Genomic DNA, 18,177 nt, shown 5'->3' on the forward strand with positions numbered 1-18,177 from the left:
AGTATTCCTTTATATGTGGTTCAGAGTTCTGGGACCATCCCCTGAGCCTGCTTGGTCGGGTATTCTGTGTTGTTGTTGGCGGAGCTCTCTACTATATATCCACCCGATCCGCCATCTTGTTTGTTCTTCCCCCTTCCATCTTTTTTTGATATTTTCTGCATTATTCAATATTTTGCACATGTTATTTTTGTTTTTATGACTGGTGAGTCAGTTCCAACTCATAGCGACTCTGTATAGGGTTTTCAAGGAACAGATGGTGGGTTTGATTTGCTGACCTTTAAATCACAGTGCAGGGCTTATCCTACATGGCCAATCCTTCTATATTGCAAGTGTAGGCTTGAATTTTTTCATCAGCTCTTTCAGCTTGAGAAATGCTGAGCGTGTTCATCCCTTTTGGTTTTTTAACTCCAGGTCTTTGCACATTTCATTATAATACTTTGTTTTGTCTTCTTGAGTTGCCCTTTGAAACTTTCTGTTTAGCTCTTTTACTTCCTCATTTCTTCCATGCACTTTAGCTTCTCTATACTCAAGTGTGAGTTTCAGAGTCTTTTCTGACATACAGTTTAGTCTTTTCTTTCTTTCCTGCCATTTTAATGACCTTCTTCTGTCTTCCTGTATGATGTTCTTGATTTCATACCACATCTCTTCTCATCTTCAGTCGTTAGTGTCTAATGCATTAAATCTGTTCTTGAGATGGTCTCTAAATTCAGGTGGAATATGTTTAATGTCCTATTTTGGCTCTCACAGACATACTTTCATTTTATTCAGCTTCAGCCTGAACTTGCATATGAGCAATTGATGGTCTGTTCCACAGCCTGACCCTGGCCTTGTTTTGGCTGATGATATGGAGCTTTTCCACCATCTCTTCCTAGAAACACAGTCAATTTTATTCCTGTGTAATCCATCTCATGAGGTTACTGTGCATAGTTGCCTTTTATATTGTTTAAAGAGGTATCTACAATGAATAAGTCATTGTTGTTGTGGTTGCTAAGTGCTGTTGAGTCGATTTTGACTCATAGCATATGGCTTCAGAGGAGTGACTAGTGAATTTGAACAACTGACCTTGTGGATTAAACAAACCTTTTGGTCCTGCGCTTATCCTACAGATCCACACCAGGACTCCAAATAAGTCATTGGGCTTGCAAAATTATATCATGCAATCTCCAGTATAATTTCTATCAGCAAGGCCATATTTTCCAACTACTGATCTTCCCTCTTTATTTGCAACCTTAACAATTACCAGTAATTATCAATACATCTTGATTGCATGTTTGATCAGTTTCAGACTGAAATTAGTAGAATTCTTGAATTTCATCATAACTGGCTTTAGTGGATGGTGTGTAAATTTGAAAAATAGTATTAACTGGTTTTCCTTATAAGCGTATGTATATTATCCTATCACAGATAGCATTGTACGTCAAGATAGATCTTTAAATATGCTGGTTGTGTGTCGCTGAATTGGTTCAGACTCATAGCGACCTTGTATAGGGTTTCTGAGGCTGCAAATCGTTACTGAAGCAGAAACCTCATCTTTCTCCCTTTGAGGATATCAATCTTTAAGCATTCCATTTCATTTTGAACAACTTCCAACTTTCCTAGATCCATACTTCGTACATACCATGTTCCAGTTAGTAATGGATGTTTGCAGCTGTTTCTCCTCATTTTGAGTTGTGCTCCATCAGTAAATGAAGGTCACAAAAGGTTTACTCCATTCACATCATCATGATCAACTCCACTTTGAGGAGGCAGCTCTTCCCCAGTCATATTTTGAGTGCTTTCTGAGCAGAAGAAGGGGTTCATCTGACAATATCCTGCTGCTATGCATCATGTCTGCACATTCTGCTGTTATGTCTAACAATGTCCTGCTGCTATTCATAAGCTTTTCAGTGCTAACCATTCAAAAATAATCTGCATCTCCTTTTTCCTAGTCTGTTTAAGTCTGGAAGCTTCACTGAAACCTGTCCACCATTGGTGACCTTGCTGGTATTTAAAATACCAGTGGCATAGCTTCCAGCATCATAACAACACACAAGTCCCCACAGTACGACAAACTGACAAACGAGTGGTGGAACTAAAGCTTAACAAATATTAATATCCAGAATAAAAAATTCCAACATACCAATAAGGAAAAGATTTGTCAAAACCCAACATAAAAATGGGCAAAGTATATGAATTGGCAATTTATAAAAAAAGAAATGAAAAATTTCCAATAAACTTAGGAAAATATGCTCAACATTAGAGAAATGCAATCACAGTTGTTATTATCATTAAGTGCAGTGGAGTCAGTTCTGACTCATAGTGACTCTGTATATATAGTTCCCAACAAGCTGCTGGTAGGTTTGAACCATCGACCTTGCAGTTAGCAGTCCAGTGCTTATCCTAAAGTGCCACACCAGGACTCCAATCAAAATTAGAAAAATGTAAATGAAAATGAATGTAATGTTTGTTTCTGTTTGATCTATTAGATTAGCAACAATTCAAGAAATTTTCTTATCCAGTGTTGGAAAAAGAGTGTATAAGTGAATCATTGTTAAGTGCTGTCAAATTGGTTCTGACGCATAGTGACCCTGTATAGGGTTTCCAAGGAGCAGTTGGTAGGTTCTGGCCTTGCAACTAGCAGTCCAGTGCTTATCCTACAGCACTTATGCTTCACTGGGACTCCTCCATCCACTCTTAGTGACACCATAAATTAACTCATCTTTTTGGAGTGCACTTTGGCAGTTTCTACAAAAATTAACTATGCCCATCTTTGTTCAACCAATTCTATTTCTAGATACTCCCTATTCTAACAAAATATTCATATCTAACCACATAACAGGGAGTTTATTGAGCATTGTTTAAAGCAATGAGAAATTTAAAACAACTTTACAATCCATTGGCAGGAGAATAGTAAGTAAATAATGGCACCCACATACGATGGAATACTTAATTTGTAAGCAGTAAAAAATAATTCGTTGGTCTATATGTATTGATAGGAAAATCTTCAAACCATATTTTTTCAAGCCATATTTTTAATTACAAAATCATACTTAAGAAAAATAAGAATACTTATATAAATGAAAAAAAAGTAAGTACTTTGTGTTTATTTATGTAAAATACATACATGTATGTAACTGCATAAAGATCTGCAAGACTATACAATAAATTGGGAGGGATTCTGGAACTGGAAGGAAGAGGTGATTCATCTTTATTTCTTATAGTAAGAATGCACTCATGGCTATGTACTAGGTTGAATAGTGGTGGTGGTGGTTATGTGCTGTGGAGTCGGAACTGACTCATAGCGACCCTGTACAGGGTTTCTGAGGCTGTAAATCTTTACAGGAGCAGAAAGCCTCATCTTTCTCCCACGGAACAGCTGGTAGTTTCGAACTGCTGACCTTGAGGTTCGCAGCCCGATTCGTAACCACTACGCTACCTTTCCCCAAAATTTAAGTCCATCTGGAAAGAGTGTTTATTCATCAAGTTAAGATGAAGTCAGACTGGATTAGGGTGGGCCTTAAAAGTCTTATTGGTATCCTTATAAGTAGAGAAATTTTGGCACAGTAACAGTCATACAGGGGAGAAGGCCACATAAAGACTGAAGGAGAGAAATTGGAATGATGAGTCTATAAGTCAAAGAATGCCAAGGATCGACAGCAACCACCAGAAGCTAGAAGAGGCTCATCCCTAGAGCCTTCAAGAGAGTACAACTCTGCTGGCCCCTTGATTCCAAGCTTCTAGCTTCCAGAACTGTGAGAGAATAAACTTGTGTTGTTTTAAGCCTCCCAGTTTGAGGTACTTGGTTATGTGAGTCCTAGTAAGCTACTATGGCTTACTTTTGACATTTAAAAGACATTTTAATACAGGTGTGTTGGGTGGATTATTGAAGGGTACCAGTGAGACTTGATATACACGAATATAGGCACCAAGATGATACTCATTGCAGTGAAAGAAAGATCCCTCTTTGGCAGCAATTGTACTTTAGAAAATGTTACAAGGATTTGCCTTCCAGCAGAGTAACCCTGGAATGTTAAAACTAAGGGGGCTGTCCAGCCTGGCAGGGATAGAGTCCCTCATTTTACAGAAATAAGAAAATATGGCCAGGGCCTAAGCCACAGCGGCAGAAAGAACACAAAAGTCAATGGAATATTGCTAGTGGTAAGTTAACTCTGCTCTTGTTTGACTGTGATGTGTCATTCAGGGGCTCTGAGCTATACCCATACATATCTCTTGGCCTTATTCCCAACAATTCAAGTGGTAAATATTGAGTGATTCTAGTTTTAACAGTCACTTGTACATATCACAGATGAGGAAACAGGCTCAGATGTTTAAAACTTGTCCAGCTTTGCTCAGATAAGAGCAGAGAAAGACTCAACCTCAGCCTATTGAACCCTGATCCCCAACTCTATAAAACCAGGTGTTACCTTCTGCCTCCTTCCTCAGTTCCTCTGGGGATGAGCCTTATCTCTGGTTGACATTTGTTCTGGAAAGAATCTAGTTCTAAGCCTGATCCCAGGCAGAGGACTTACTTGAGACTTTGGGATGGTGATGAAGCTCATGAGAGGCAATATAGTACAGTGGGTACTCGAGAGGCAGATGCACCAGGATTCCATTCCCAACTCCTAGTCTACTGACCTTGACCAAGCTACTTAACATATTTGCCTCTACTTCTATATCTATAATGGGAATAATAAGATAAGCTGCCTCTTGGGGAGATGTGGAACATACTCTGTAGAGTCCTTAGCTTGGTATCCAGCACATAATTAGCTTTCACTAGATGTTGAAAATGATGATAGCAAATATTTATAATGAAATGGCCTTCCTGCCCTGATGAGCACAACTTGGATCTCAGTTTTAATGCATGCTTGTACCATAGAAGGTGCTATATAACAGAAAGATGTAACAGAGCAGCTGGGGAAACTGCAGAGGAGCATCTGGGTCTAGGCGATGCTGAGCCAGCATTCAGCTGCGAACAGAAAGAAATGAAGTCCCCAAACAGGAAAACCAGCTAAATGTCCTCCAGGTGGATGGTCTGAGAGATGCTTAGAGTTCAATGAGGGTGGAGGTGTGTTATGGTCAAGGGTAGGATGAGGTCAGTGGGCCAAGCAAAGATGCCAAGAAGAATGGCCTGGGGGAGGTACCTGGAGGAATTTAAGGTCCACCTTGAGAGTCATCAAGAAGTGCATTAAGGAGTGTTCTTGGATCTGGATTTCTCTTCACCTAGGTTTCTGTGTCTGGAAGGGAGCCAGAGAAGGACAAAATGAAAAGGATTCAGAAGCCCAAATCTCTAATGCAGCCTCCAAATTAGCAACTGCAGATAGGGACCTTCCAGGGTCACCCAAGTTCCAGAACATATTCCAGGTTGCTTCCTGTTGCTCTCCACCATCTTAGTCCCACAGGAACTAAGGCCAAACAATGACCAGACCATAGGTTACTAGGTGTGGAAGGAAGCTTCATAACCCAGTGAAGTACGGGTACACTTCCTTTTCAGTTGCTAAAGTCACCAATCAACTCAGGGTTCACTCTTTTTTTTTTTTTTTTCTTCTTCTTTGTGGATTGACTGAAAGTTTACAGGCCAGATCATCAGTTTTACATTCAACAAATCATACAACTTGTTTCATTACAATGATTAAAATCCCCTACATGTATCATCAGTTAACAGTATTTCTCTCTATTCACTTTGGCTCTTTTTTTTAAAAAAACACTCAGGCATATATAGTAATTTACACTACCAAAGGGCACATCCTCCTGGCCACTATCTCAGTCCCTCTCTTCCTATGAATCAAGTCCTCAGTCACTTCCCCTCTCCGTGTCCCCATCTCCGCCTCCATCTCTGGTGTCGCTGCTTCTCCAGATATGGTTCCGAATTCCACTTGTGCTCTTCTCCCTTGATGGTCCTAGGGTCCTTCGTTTCTGGACTGTAAGATTAACTACTCCTCTGTTTTTGTTACAAAACTTCTACCTTTACAACTGTGACAGTCGTGATTACTCATGATAATAATTACTATTGAATCATAAGACTCTTATCCTCATCTCTCTTTTTTTAAAAATGTTTTATTGTGAGTTACGTGATAGTTTACATGGGAGAACATTAGCTTTACATTCATCCTGTCGTATATCGTTTCATTGTCATGGTTACAATCCCCTCCATGCATCAGTAATGAAATAAGGTGTATGATTTGTTGAATGTAAAACTGATGATCTGCCCTGTAAACTTTTACTCAATTCACAATAAAAACTTTTTTAAAAAAGGATGAACCTGGAGAGATTCTAAGACAAAAAAAAAGATTAAGAAACCAGGTCCTGGGAGCTTTAATAGTATGGCCAATATCTTGAGGAACCACTGAAAAAAGGCCCTTTTAAGAGCTTTATGGAGTCTTGGTGTGGCGCTGTGGTCTAATGCGTCAGACTACAAAGCCGTTTGAACTGCAAGGTCGGTGGTTCAAGCTCACCAGCTGCTCCTCGGGAACCCTATACAGGGTCGCTATGGGTCAGCACTGACTCGACAGCACTTCACAACAACAACAACAAGAGCTTTACATCCTGAAAAGCCATCCTTGACTAATGCCCTGTGGCATCCCCTTAATTTCCATGGATGTCTTGTCCCTCTGTAGAGAGGTTGCCCACCCCTCATGACTGCCATCTTTGTGTTCACACTTAGGTCTCACCCTCTCCTGAAATGGGGACCATAGGAGAAGAACTTTAGCTTGAGGGTTCTTAGAGATGGAGACAAATCTTCCCAACAGATCTCTGCCCCTGGGACACTGCCTTAGAAGGGGGTCACTAAGTGCCTAGGTGCCCAAGAAAGGGAAGATGAAGTGGAGGAAGTCTGTGAGAGTAGCAGGAACCTTGGAAGTGAGCTGTAATTGGGCAGTCAGACAGCCAGACTCTTACATTCTCAAACACTTTCCCCCTTGGGGGTCAGAGGGTGTGCAGAGCAGTAAGGAGGAAGAGAGTACAGGACAAGGTGGAGAAGGTCAACAACGTGGATGTGAGGGATGGGTGGTGGTGGCAGGTCTTCAAGTTCTTCGTTTTTAATTTAAAAAAAATTTTTTTTTGAATTATACCTAGATATCCAGGAGTCAAGGCGCTCTGGTAGTGTAGTGGTTACGAATCAGGCTGTGAACCTTCAGGTCAGCAGTTTGAAACTACCAGCCGTTCCGCAGGAGAAAGATGAGGCTTTCTGCTCCTGTAAGGATTTACAGCCTCAGAAACCCTGTACAGGGTCGCTATGGATCGAAACTGACTCTACGGCACTTCACAACAACGACAACAATCCAGAAAGTACATAAATTAAGTCTGTACTTTGTGATTCATTGTTTTTAAAAACTTTTTATTGTAAATTGTAAATTTATTGTAAATAAAAAATACAACCAATATTGTAAAATATTGGTTTTCCATTCAACTGTGATTTATTATTTTATATGAATATAGAGTTCAGTGGATATTACAAAGTGAACACACCCATGCAAAGAGCATACTAACAAAAAAGAAGAACATTCTCTGTACCCCAGGAAACACTTCACTACCCTTTTCCAGCATAATGTCTCCCAGGGTGACCTATTCTGACTTCTTATAACATAAATTCATTTGCCTGTTTTTATACATTAAAGAAATGGAGTCATAGAGTATATTGACTTTTGTATCTGGATTCTGTTGCTCAACATTAACGTTCTGAGATCCATCTGTTGTGAGACACATTCTTAAGCAGTATTTGGACATAAAGATGTACATACATACTCCCAAAAGTCCATACATGTATATGGTTGTGCCACAACTATATATGCTCACACTGTTCACACACAGGCATACACATGAGTACAAGCATCCAGCCAGGTTCTCGCCACACATGCACACTCTCACTGCACTCACAAGTGTGCATGTGCAAACACATATACATATACACTCATACCTGGTCACACATGTTCACTGGCTCTCATAGACTCATGCACATGTATATGTCACTCAGACACACTCATGGGATACCTATTGCCACTCTCAATAGGTAACAATTATATAATAAAATAGTTACTGTTGTCGACTCCAACTCATGGTGAACCTATGTGTGTCAGAGTAGAACTGTGCTCTATGGGCTTTTCAGTGGCTGAACTTTCTAAAGCAGATCTCCAAGCCTTTCTCCTGAGGTGCCTTTGAGTGAACTCAAACTTCCAATCTTTCAATTAACAGTTGAGTACCACCCAGGGAGTCAGTTATATATGCAAATGCTCATGCTAATATGCATACTAGAGTCCTGGTGTGGAGCTGCAGGATAATGCACTGGACCACAAGGTCAGTTTGAACGGCAAAGCTGGTGGTTCAAACCCACCAGCCAATCCTTGGAAACCCTATACAGGGTCACCATGAGTCAGAACCGACTTGACAGCACTTAACAACAATAATAACATATACACACTAGTGGCACTGTAGGATAAGCACTTGACCACAAGGTTGGTTTGAATTGCAAGGTCAGTGGTTCAAACTCACCAGCCACTCCTCGGAAACCCTATACAGGGTCACTATGGTCAGAACCAACTAGACAGCACTTAACAACAGCAACAACAAATAAACACATTGGTTCTCACACACATGAACACATGAACATATCCTCAAAACAGATACAGTGAGACAAACTCATTGCATGTACCTGGGCTCTCACACTCAAATGCACACTCTCACACATACCACAGACTTCAAGAAGCTGTCTCATTTCTTGCACGCACGTGTCCGGTCTCCCATGCTGGCAGATGACCAGCTTCTCTGGCTCAGGCTAAGCAGACAGAGGAACGTGATCAAACTGACAGCTGAAAATTGTCCTGAGAGCAAAGCTGTACTTTGTTGAGAAATCTGAGCCCTTATTGGAGGGATACAAGTATCTCTGTGTCTTGGGGGGTGGGGGTAGGGAATGAAGGTAGGTGGTGGGGTGGTCTCCCAGGTGCCTGTGGCCATTGGGCTGTTTTCATTATAAAAAATGATGAAAGGAACAGGGCAGAGAGAGCAAACTCTGAGTAAATAAAGCTTCCACCTTTGACCCTTGGAGACCAGGGCTCATCCCAGAACTGATGCCCATGAGGAAAGGGGGTACTCAGGGTCAACCCAAGTTCTCCAGCTCCCAAGGCTCAAGGCCAGTCTCTTGGGGGTGAGGGGATGCCTATATAAGTGGAAAAGACACAAAAAAAGGAGTAAGGGATGGGGAAAGAAGTGGGGGACATGGAAGGAGCAAAGGAATAAAAAGGGAGCGGGGTACATTGGCAAGAAAGTCCTGGGGGACAAAAGGGGATAGAGCGCTGCCTTCTGGGCCCCCTTACTGGCCCCCTCTCTGGGCAGTCTCTCCAGGGTCTCTTCTGCTCCTGGGCTCTGAAACAAACATTCACCCCCCTTCTCATGTTTGAGACTTGGTTTGCTTGTTTTTCTAATCACCAGGAACTACAGACAAACAGAAGTTAGCAAAAATAACAAACAGAGGGCAAACTACAAAGCCACCAGCAATCCCAGAAAGGCTGAGAAGTAACTGATACTGGCTTTGACAGAATGAGAGTGTTGCTGGGCCCCCCTCCTTTGGGCCCCTCCTGAGCCCTTTCCCCAGAGGGCTTGTCCCACTCAGTACCTGGCACAGTCCTTGGCTCAGGCTAAGTTGGCTACATGGACAAATGAGTCAGTAAATAAAACGGATGGATGGATGACAGAAGGGTTTTAGTAATCCACCTTCCCAGTTCCATCTAGGTTTGAAGCTCTTTGGATACATATGTAGAGCTGGTCTCACTATGGAGCCAAGCAGAAGCCTTACCAAAGAGCACTGACCTGCACAACTCTCCATCCTGCACCCAGAAGCCATGCCCTTTGCTCCTCCTGGTGGCCACTAAGTAGGTCCTAGGAAATTCTACCGTGGCTGGTTGTAATAAGAATGTGATGATTATTATTATACTAATACTAGGGTCCTGATGTGGGGCTATAGGATAAGCACTGGACTGCTAAGCACAAGGTCAGCAGTTCAAACACACCAGCCACTTCTTGGAAACCCCACACAGGGTTGCTATGAGTCAGAACCAACTAGATGGCACTTAACAACAACAATAAAATAAGCAACAAACACAAAGTTTTCACCAAAAGATATGGAGACTTTCAGGTTTACGTATAAGGGACACATATAGGAAGGAGACTGGAAACAGATCATTACACTGCTTGGCCCTGCCACCTCATCTGTCCTGACTTAGGGAAAGAATTAGACAGTTCAAGAAATGTATGTGACTGGATACTCTTTGTCAGACATTGTTCTATTTAATCCTCACAATGACTCTATAAATAATGCTATTTGCTGTTGTCATTAAGTGCCATCGAGGTTCTGTTAGTATCCTCATTTTACAGATGGGAAAACTGGAACCCAGGGAGGTTAAGTGATGGATCCAAGTTCTCCCAGTTGTTTAGTGTAGGGATGGAATTGGAATCTAGAAGTCTGGTCTCTAGCAGGCTGGCAGGTATCTGAGTTTGGTTTGGGGACAAGAGTCAGGATAGAACGTTGACCAGCATCCACGGCCCTAGAACTCTGCTGCCAGGGGTCCCCCATCCCCTCCAAAGTAGGTATGGTCACAGCCCTCATACCAGTTCTGATCTGTGTTGAGTGAAAGGTAGAAATATATTCCTCTCCTCTCCCCATTTTATTGAAGTTCTACCTTCCGAACAACAAAGAGTTCCATTGACTTGAATCACCACTATTTCCATCAATCATAATGTTTCATGCTTTGATCATTATCAAGATTAACATCTGTACTTTTTCCAAGTTGTAGTCAGTAAAAAACATAGTCTTCTATGAATTTTTTTTTTTTAATTTTGACATGTAATATATATACCGATTTTATATTTTCCTGAATCCATATATCCCTGCATTCATCATTTTAGGTCTTAAACCTATCTTGTGTTCATTTTTATATAAGATATAAAATACCTTAAATAAACTGATTTTTCAAGTGGCAAAGTTTTTCCCAATACTATTAGTGGTCTCATCTCCATTGTTTTCTAAAGTCTATGTTGAATTCTTAGGCACGATTTGCTCTATTTCTGGACCCGATCCTGTCCCACTGATTTGAAAGACAATTTTGGTGCCAGTACCACACTGTTTCCATTTAGTTACCTTGTAATAAAATGTTGTAGTATCTGGTCAAACTTAGCCTTTCTTTGTTATGTACACCTATTTACTATTTCCTGTAAAATGTAGAAACATTTTTTGCAGAGTTCCAAGAAAATTTAGTGTGGCTTTAACAGGGCATTAAATCTATACATTATTATCTTAGTTTTCTAGTGCAGATATACCAGAAATTTACTTTCTCACAGTTTAGGTGGCTGGAAGTCCAAATTCAGGGTGCCAGCTCTCAGGGGAGCTTTCTCTTTGCGTTATTTCTGGGAAAATGTTCTTGTCATCCGTCTTCTCTGGGTCTAGGAGTTTCTCAGCAAAGGGACTTTGGGTCCAAAGGACACACTCTGCTCCTGGCTCGTCTTTCTTGATGGTCCCTCTGATCTCTGCTCACTTGTTTAATCTTTTTTGTATCTCAACAGAGATTGACTAAAAATACAACCTAATCTTATTGTTTGCATTCTGCGTCACTAACATAACTACCTCTTGGGTGTGCGGTGGCTCCATATGATAAGCACTGAACTATGAACCACAAGGTCTGTGGTTCAAGCCTGCCAGCAGCTCTGTGGGAGAAAGATGAGGCTTTCTGCTCCTGTGAAGATTTAAAATACGTCGGAAACAACTCAAAGGCACTTAACAACAACAATAATCCTACTTTGTTAACATCATGGAGGAGAGGATTTACAACACAGGATAATTACATCAGATCACTAAACGGAGAGCAATTGCTTAATACTGAGAATCATGGCCCAGCCTGTTTGGGATACACAATTCAACCCATAACACTTAGCTTAAGGAGAATTGACATTTTAAACGATTGTTGTTGTTATTAAGTACCATCAACTTGATTCCCACTCATAATGTCACTGTATGGGATTTCCTAGGAGCAGCTTGTAGTTTTGAACTGTTGAAATTGGAGTTTGTAGCCTGGTGCTTATTCTACAATGCCACAGCAGAACTCCGAATCTTAATATGGTGGTGGTGGTATGCCAAGGAATTGGTTCTGACTCATAGCAACCCTGTATAGAATTTCTAAGGCTATAAATCTTTATGAGAGCAGAAAGCCTCATCTTTCTTCCATGGAACTGCTGGTAGTTTTAAACTGCTGACCTGGTGATTAGCAGCCTGACTTGTAACCACTATGCTACCAGAGCTCCTTATACCTTCATATGTCTATTGATGAACTTGACCTATATCTATGGATGCAGTAGCTCAAAAGAGGGAACAAATCCTTACAGCAAGGATCATTCCCACCCCCTCCATACACAGAGTAGACAGGGATGGGCAACTTGGACATTGGTTACCCAAAATGGGGGGGCTACAAAGGCAAGAAGTGACTGGTTTACAAGCTTTCAAGAGGGAACCTAGATTCAGAGGGCATGAAGGAAGGTAGACTCTCCACTGAGTAGTATCCAATCTGTCTAGGCGGGGCTGATGAAATGAAATTCAGACGGGTCTCTTGTGATACAATAGTGAATAATTGTTATCTGTTATCAGGACTGATTGTGAGGGTTGGAAATGTAAAGGTAGACGTTTTGTAGCAAGGAGGGGAGTGATTAACTTTTCAGTCTAGGCACAGAGTTCCCTGGGACCATCAAGGGAGAAGAGCGGAGAGCAGGACCCTACCCAGAGAAGCAGTGATGCCTGAGATGGAGGCAGAGCGATGATGTGGAGAGATGGAGCAACTGGGAACTTTAGACACAGAGAGGGAGAGCGGCTGTGTGCTGAAGACTGAGGGACAGGCTTGTAGTTGGTTAATGATGGGGATTGTAACCATGGCAATGAAACGATATAGGATAGGATGAATGTATAACTAATGTTCTCCCATGTAAACTATCACATAATTCACAATGTTGTTGTTGTTAAGTGCTGTCAAGTCAGTTCCGACCCATAGCGACCCTGAACAGGGTTTCCAAGGCTGTAAATCTTTACGGGAGCAGAAAGCCTCATCTTTCTCCCATGGAGCAGCTGATAGTTTCGAACTGCTGACCTTGTGGTTTGCAGCCCGATTCGTAACCACTACACTACCAGAGCTTCTTAATTCACAATAAAACATTAAAAAAAAAAAAAAAAAGAATGTCTAATGTATAAGCACTGGACTGCTGACCAAAAGGTTGATAGTTCAAGTCTACCAGCTGCTCTGCAGGAGAGAGGCTCTCCTCTCCTACAAAGATTTGTAACCTCAGAAACTTTATATATGGGGCTTCTATGAACTGGAACTGACTTGACGGCACTTAATAGGAACAGAATCACTTATTAGCGTTGTATTTAGCAATTTGAATAGCTGTGTACTATTCGTTTGTACTCATGTTCCTTGGCTGGTTTACCCATTTCCCTAGTATTGGCTAGCTGTATTGCTTCCAAGGTTGGGCTATTATGAACAGCGCTGCTATAAACATCTTTGAACAAACTGCTTTTTATTTCCTTGGGATATTGTCCCCAAAGTGGGATTATCTGATCAAAGGATATGAACAGTATCAGGGTTTGTGTGGGACCAACTTACATACAGTGCCACCAGCAACATATGAGGAAATACCCACTTTTCCCTTAACAGAATCTTCAACAGCTTAAAGGCATAAAAGGGTAGCTTGCTTCCAAAAGAGGGAACTTGAGAACACAGGTTATTAAAAAGGTCTGATCCCATAGCCAGAGAGGCAGACGACCTGGGGCCTGGGGCTGCCTTCTGCGCTTGCATCCTCCCAGACTGTTTCCCTGTCAGCATGGGAGCCTGAGTGTTTTGATTCACTCCTTGTTATTGTTAGGTGCCCTTGAGTCTGTTCCAACCCATAGTGACCCTATGTACAACAGGAGAAATGCCACCCCATTCCTGCGCCATCTTCCCAATTGCTGTTAAGCTTGAACCTATTGTTGCTGTCACTGTGCCAGTTCATCTCCTTGGGGGTCTCCCTCTTTTGCACTGACTCTGCACTTTACCAAGCATGATGTTCTTCTCCAGGAACTGGTCCTTCTTGATAATATGTCTGAAACATGAGAGATGAAGTCTGGCTATCTTGGCTTCTAAGGCGCATTCTGGTTGTACTTCTTCCAACACAGATTTGTTTTTGTTCTTTTGGCAGTCCATGGTACCTTTAATATTCATCTTCAAAACAACTCTTCAATGGTCTTTCTTCCTTATTCATTATCCAACTTTCATATGCATATGAGGCTATTGAAAATACATGGCTTGGATCAGGCATTCTTTTGTCCTCGAACTGACATCTTTGTTTTTCAACACTTTAAAAATGTTTGTGATGTATTTAGGATACATTTACAAAGCATTTATTATGGGCCAGGTGCTATTCAAAGCACTTAAATATATGAACTCACTTGTTTTTCATAATAAGCTCAGGAGATAGATATAGTTCCTAGTATCATCCCCATATTACCCATGAGGAAACTGAGTCATGAAGAAACTTGCTGTAGGCCATATAGCTAGCAGGATTTAAATTTAGCCTGACATCAGATTAATAACCACTGTGCCCTGGACAGTAAGTAGGTACTTCAACTTTGTAGATGTCCTTTCTCTGGGTTCTGCAGCTCCAATCTCCACCAGGGAAGGAAGACCCTAAATCTTCCTGTCCCAGGCTTCAGGTCTACTTGCACTGATCTTCCAGTCCTCCTTCTCCTAAATAGGCACATCCTGAATGTGTTAGCCATTGGGCTAAGAACTTTAAACATTCATGTTTCATCTCCTTTAACTCTTACCACAGTCATATAAAGTAGGTAAACCCAAAACTAAACCCACTGCCATTGAGTCGATTCTGACTCATAGTGACTATAGATAGGATTTCTGAGACTGTGTATTTTTTTGGGAGCAGACAGTCTCATTTCTCTGCTGAGGAGTGAGTGGTGGGCTTGAACCACCAACATTGTGGTTAGAACTCCAATGCTTATACCACAGTGCCACCAACTGCATATCTTTATTATATATATATATAAACCTATCTAAGCCTCAGTTAATATATATATATATATATTAACTGAGGCTTAGATAGGTTAAGTGAGTTGTTCAAGGTGACACAGCTCTCAGAGTGGCAGAAGGAGGATTTGAATCCATTGGTCAAAGACCAATGTCTTTCCATTATATTTGATCCTCTCTGGCCCCCAAAGCTTCACCCTATACTCTAGCCCCTTTCTCTTTGCCCCGATTAGTTTTCTTGAAGCACACTGGTGTAGAAGCAAACTCAGTTGCTCTTCTTGGTTGCAGCAGACCTGTATTTATGGGTCCAAGTGGTCATCTCCAAGAAAAGCACCATCTGTACTTCCTGAGGTTTGGAACTGAGGATGTTATCTGAGGCCCAAATAGCTCCTTCTTTTCCTGTTTTGCAGTCCACGCCCCTTTGAAGCCAGCCTACTAAGTTCCTACTTCCTGTCTTGGGATCTTCCAACAGTTTACAAAGTACAGATGATGGGCAGATTCTAAATCCAATGAACAGAACACACCTATCAGCTCAGATTGTTGCTCCTCCTTTTTTCCCAGATCCTCTGGGATGACGCATAGCTCAAGTAGCTTTGAGGGAGTGTCTGTTCTCAATACTCTAAGCACACTTTCCACTGCTTACACAGACTTCCCACCAAGGATAAGAGAAAGCACTTCTCTGATCCCCAGCTGACTCTGGAAGATTTCAATGGCAGCATCAACTTCAGAAACTGTGCTTGGCAGTTGTCCTGACTGTATATTTGTAATTGTGGATTTTTTTTTGGTGTGTAACAGACACATCTGTGTGGTTGTATACATCTTTGGGAGCATGCTTTTCAGTAGAGATCAGATAGGTGCAATTCTGTATGGTTGGGCTCATGATTTGAATGATATACTTGTGTGTTTGTGCACAGAAGTTTGTTGATGAATTTTTGAAAGTATGGTGTATATATGCACTTCTCTGTGTGTGCACAAGCACGATGTACAAGTTACATAAAAGTCTGTTGAAGAAAGTTTCCATATCCAGAACATTAAGAAAAGGTTTTGGCAGAGGACCCTAGGACCAGCAAGAGGGAAAAGCATGAGCAGAACGTGGGATCCTAACCAGAGAAGCAGGGACACTAGAGTGGGAGGCATAGACTATGGCATGGAGAGATAGAGCATCTGAGGACTCTAGACTCATGGAAAGAGAAAAGCTGTGTGCTGATGAGCAGGGGGCTGGTTTGCAAAATGTGTCCTTTAGTTATTTAAACAATTGTATATTCCTGTGTGTTTTAGTGTACATCAAAAAGGGGGATTGTGATCATTACAGTGAAACAAGATGCAATTGGTTGAGTGCAAAACTGATGTTCTGCCATGTAGACTATCACTCAACTGACAATAAAGCTTTAAAAGAAAGAAAAAGAAAGGTTTTGGAGGGAGACAAGACAAGAGAGGCAGAATGGAGAGAAATGGGAAAATAGGAATTAGGTTTAATGCCTCATAAACAAGGGAAGGGACATTTTGTTAAGTCATAAATGTCCCCAGACAGATGCAGACAGGTTTGCAGCAACCAGAAAAGTCATTTATAGCAAAGAATAGAAAGGAGGCTGTGAGTTGGGAATAAGTGTGTACTAGTCTCACCAGACCTACTCCCAGTTTTAAGAGTGAGGGATGGGAGAATCTGGTATAGTATCTCCTCGTCCCACAGGCCCAGGGCCCAGCCAGTTTCCCACAGACCTTCTGGCTTCCCTGAGTTCAAGATAATTTGGGATAGGTGGAGGGCAAGGACAGCTGGTAGGCTTGCTGGTGATCATCACTTGTTCTGCCTACTCCAAAGGCAAGGAAAGAGCCTCCCTCTTCCAGTAGCTGAAAGGTTTCGCTGACTTCAGAGGGATCTAGGAGGAGGGAAGCCTCTGAAGTGGGAAAGCTTTTGCTGAGCCTGTAGGTTAATCAGCCCCTCCCTGGATCCTCATTATTGAGGTAGTTGGGTATGAAATGTCTTGATTTGAAGGCCAAAAAAGAACCTGGGGCTGTGTTAATGACCAGCCAGCCAGCACCAAAGTTAAGTCTGAGGCAGGGGACTGACTCTCTTGATCCTGAAATTCTGTCTGCACTGCTTTGTTGTGCAGTGTCCTATTTTTCCAGAGCTTGTCTCTACTGCCTTAGCCCTGTCCCCAACAGGACCGTAAAGATGCTTCAAGAGGGGGAAATTCAAGGAGTCCAAGAGATGGGCTTCTAATATGGTTATACCCCAAGACCAGTATAGCGATGGCATTTTATTTAAGTGCCAGTGCAATAAGAAGATGATAAAGCAGAGATGTATACAATGAACTAGGAACTTTATATTGTTTCATTTTTATGTTGATGTTGACAGTAGTGCAATGAACTAGAAGACAGACATCCTTGTACCTGTTTTATAGATAATAAAAACAAGGGTCAGAGTTCAGATCTACACTTGTAAAATTCAGTGTGGCTGAGACACTTGTGCATATGTCCTGGTTCCAACTCTACAACAACATAAAGTAATTTTCAACTGTGTCCCCCAATGGAGGGAGGCAGAACTTTGAGCTGGACTTTGAAGTAGGAGTAGGAGTTTTCTTGGGGGGAGGAAGGAGTGTTAACAGGGCATTGCACCCAAGAGATGAAGTGGGAAGGTGTGAGAGTGCTTATCTTAGTGGAACACAAGGCCAGTGGTAGCCAGCCATCAGGGGAAGGTGTTACTAATGAAAAGGAAAGTAAGTTTGAGGGTCTTGAATGATAAAACGAGTTTGACTTTTCCCCTGTAGGCAACAAAAGTGGATCCAGGCACTGCTGATTCTAACCCAAGGAAGAATGGGCCTTCTACTTCCATTGGGGGAAATTATTGGATAAGCAATGTCAATTCGGAAGTCAGAGAGCACCAACTAGGAGATACTGCTGCAGAGAAAGAAGTGAGATTACATGAAGGTGTGAACAGGACTCCTGGCTTGGGGGGAAGTGACCCAGGAGTAGGGACACAGGGAGGGAGTCCCTGGCTACAATGCCCAGAAAGGCTAACACAGTCCCTAGCACAGGGCAGCCACTCTATGGCCATTCTCACCTTTCACTCAGCCTGGGGGCCTCCACAGGTTCTGCATTGAGCCTCATGCCTCATTGAGAGGTTATTAATAGGGAGTGTGTCTGGTGTCAGAGC

The 18,177-nt window shown here is 41.9% G+C and overlaps 1 pseudogene; it reads right to left on the minus strand.

The window, feature by feature from the left end:
* The window catches only part of LOC102828693, a 56,496-nt pseudogene extending 38,365 nt beyond the window's left edge, over positions 1–18,131 (minus strand).
* Positions 18,132–18,177: the final 46 nt, after the last annotated feature.

Source organism: Chrysochloris asiatica, unplaced genomic scaffold (genome assembly GCF_000296735.1).
Source record: "Chrysochloris asiatica unplaced genomic scaffold, ChrAsi1.0 scaffold00003, whole genome shotgun sequence".
Lineage (NCBI taxonomy): Eukaryota > Metazoa > Chordata > Mammalia > Afrosoricida > Chrysochloridae > Chrysochloris > Chrysochloris asiatica.